This window comes from Rutidosis leptorrhynchoides, chromosome 1 (genome assembly GCF_046630445.1).
Source record: "Rutidosis leptorrhynchoides isolate AG116_Rl617_1_P2 chromosome 1, CSIRO_AGI_Rlap_v1, whole genome shotgun sequence".
In the NCBI taxonomy this organism is placed as follows: domain Eukaryota; kingdom Viridiplantae; phylum Streptophyta; class Magnoliopsida; order Asterales; family Asteraceae; genus Rutidosis; species Rutidosis leptorrhynchoides.
In genome coordinates, this window is record NC_092333.1 from 262,158,025 (window position 1) to 262,161,668 (window position 3,644).

Consider the following 3,644-nt stretch of genomic DNA (forward strand, 5'->3'; position numbering starts at 1 on the left):
CCTATAATAATGATCAGGAAATTCACTGGTACGAACAGATTCTATAGGAGCAGTAGCAGGTGCTTTCTCAGTAGCTTCAATCTTATCAAATACCTTATCCTGTTCTTTGACAATGGCTTTGGCTAATTCTAGGGACTCAGCCTCTTGCTTTCTATCAGCAGCCAATTTGTCTTCTATATCCTGGAGCCTTACCCTCTCAGCGAGTTCAGCATCAGCAGTCTCCCTTCTTTGAATTTCAGCTTGTAGACCCAACAAATACTCGTCGGCAGTGATTTTTAGGGATTTTACTGTTTCAATCATCTTTCTACCCTCTTCAGTTCTAAGGGCAGCACGATACTCCCTTAGATCCATACCCAGCTGTTGAGCCTCTTGAAATTGAGCTTTCTCCTCATCAGTAGAGAGCCTTTGACCACTGTTGTTTAAGTATACACCAATTTCAATGCCATAAGTCAAGGCAGTGATGTAGAGTGGCTGATCAAGGGGATGACGCAGCAACCTAACTTGACGTATCCTTTCATTGATAGCAGCTTGTATTTGCTCAATCAATTCCTGTACAGTGATCTCCAGCTGGTAAGCATCTCTTTCATCTGGATTTATTTTAAATAAGTTTGGCTCACCACGGGTAACTGAATCATCTTCCCAAGTTCTGTGTTTACCATGACGTTTTGGGGAAGATGGAGGATACATGATTGATTCACCTATGCCAGATGAACTCACTGGAAACTGATTGACACGATTATCCTTTGTTCTGTTAAAATAGGTGAGAGTCTGGGGAGAGATAGGTGATTGAACAAATAAATGATCTCCACTACCCCAGACTGTAAAGTCAGCAGGATTAACCGTATCATCATCTTGATTAGCACCCATCTCAACCACCTTGGCCGGGTCTTCAACACTTGTAACACCCAGCAGCACACTTCTGGCTGGGTCTTCATTCACAGCACTCCTTGCTGTGTCTTCAGTACCAGCTGACTGATTAGTATCAGCTGGTACAACCACCTCAGTATCTTCATCAGCTGCCTCAAATAAGGGTCCTTTCCTTAGGGGCTGATTGTCCCTAGGAGCAGATTTCACCCTTTGTTTATCTATGGACATGGGTTCAGCTGATGGTTCTTGTGTTGATACTGGCTCAAGTGGAGGCAGGTAGGGAATGATAGCAAGATGATCCCCCTGAATATCATCATCATCAGCAAGATTGATTGTTTCAGCTGGCTTATGTTGTGTAGCTGACTGTGCAGAAGATGTTGGGCGAGAAGATGAGCTGGTTTCTAACATCGCATCTAACCACTTCATAAAAATGTCAGCTCTAACTCCTCTTCCTGACTCAGTGGATGCAAGATAATCTTTCATTTCTTCGGGAGTCATCCGTTTGATCCTATCTGCTCGCTCAGCATACAGTTTTGCCCTCTTTTTGTCGTATTTGACCATGAATTTGGCATTTCTTTTTCGTGCATCCTTTTTGAATTTATCAATGCCAATCAGGTCATCATTAATGTCCCTCTTTTTCGGGGTTAGCCATCTCCTATGCTCAATTCTGTGGCATTTAAGAGCAACATAGGCATCCCATTTGACATTGAAGGCATCATTTAATTCTTGCTGTCTCTTCTGATGTCTCTCCAGTTTTCTTTTCATTCTTCTTTCAATAGTTTGAGAAACAACAAAATTTTCAGCAACAGCCCGTGCAGAAACATCACTGGGCTTACTACCAGAACCAATATCATCCACTGATGTGGCAGACACACTGGGTTGAGATTCACCAGCTGCCTGTACACCAGCTTCAGTATGAGCGTTGCTGGGCTTAGTGCCAGAGTCTTGACCAGTAGAACCATCATCACCATCACCATCACCCCTTGGTTGTTTTGGAACCTTTTCATGCTCATGCTCCCCCTCTGATTGTTTTCTCTTTTTGAGTTTCTTTTTAGATTTCTTCTCCCCCTTTTTGTCATCAGCAGGGGTAGAAAGGTGAACAGGGGAGACCTGTGCATCAAGGTCACTATCTGAATCTGGAATAGAGAATGCAAAATTGTTCTAGTCAGCAACTTCAGGAGTAAGATGGGTACCAGGATCCACGCCAAATTGTCGAAGAAGGAGGTTAGAAGACCTAATTTCATTCCTTGCAACACCCATAGCCATCTGCTCAACCATGGCCCTAACATCACCCTGTAGGGTAGCCAGTCGATGCATATTTTCAACCATTTGAACATAGGCAGAAGCAGGAATCATGTTAGCCATTTGCTACTATTGTGAATCCAATCTCTCATGTAGCACTGCATTTTCTTCATTAAGAAAAAGAATTATGCGATTAGCAGCATCTAAATCAGCTTGAAGACGGGCAATGTCCTCAGTATATTCATTGTGAGATATGATTCGTTTCTTTAAGTCCTCCTCCTCTTCATGTTGTTTGACAATGGCAGCCACCACAAGATCTACAAAGGCACATACTTGTTTGAGCTGGGCTTCAATATTGGAAGTGGTAACCTGCCCAGCATTACGTATGGCTTCAGTCACACTATCAGCAATAGCAGTGCGAATGGTGGCCTGTAGATCAGGTGTAACCTCGGCGAGTGTCTTATAGACAGCCAGGGTGGAGATGTCAAACACCTTATCAGCATTAAATTTAACATAGCTGGTTGAGGGGTGGTTAGAAGCAGCTAACACAGAACTACCTCCGTGGGGTGGTGGAGGTGGAAGGTCAGAATCTGACTCGTCACCATGATCACCATCATTTTTACCTTCACCCGAAGGTTTAGAACCACTGGTATTCTTGTCAGCATCATGAATAGCATCATCAGTGAGATCCACTGGTTATCTTTGGTACCAGTCACATTTTCATGAGTGACTGGTTCATCCTTACCAGTACCTTTATCAGCATCACCATCAGAAGAAGAAGATGATGAGGAAAAAGCTGATGAATCAGAAGGTACTGGTGAATCAGGAATATTCTGCATAACATATTTACTAGTAGAGGGATCTCTGATGAACTTGAGAGGCCTCCATGTAACAGGCCATGGAGAAGCAGCTGGAGCCATGCCAAAAAAAGATTATATGGCTGCTCGTTGATCTTTTTTAAAGTAGCCAACCTCTCATAAACTTCTTCTCTAGCTGGTCAATCAAGCTGAGACAATAGTTCAGTCAGCTCTTCGCGAGGCAATTTGCTGGCTGAGACTATAGCAGTTTGAGGATCAAAAGTTAGCTGATCCACCAGCAGAGCAACTCTGGGAGTAATAGACACTCCCCGATAGATGAAGTTAGGGACAACTTCATCAGGATCTGGCACTTGGCACACATAAGGTTTCTTCTCAGCGGAAACAGTAGCCTGAGAAGAGTCAGTAGTGGCAGAAACAGAGGTACCAGCATCCATAACAGATTCCAGAGAACTAGTAGCAGCCGTAGGTAACTGTGCAGTAGGTGAAGAAGCAGCATCTTCAGTAGTAGCAGCAGCATCCACCGTTGGCTCAGTGGGAACATAGCCAACATAGCCAGCATTAATAAAATCAAGACCCTCCAGAACAGTATCACCCTGTGAACCAGAATCTGATGAAAAAGTAGCACTTTTACCAGCATCCATGATAACATCTGATGGAAAAGTAGCACTTGTACCAGCTTCCATGATTACATTTTGTGCATCGGTAGCAGCAGCAGAC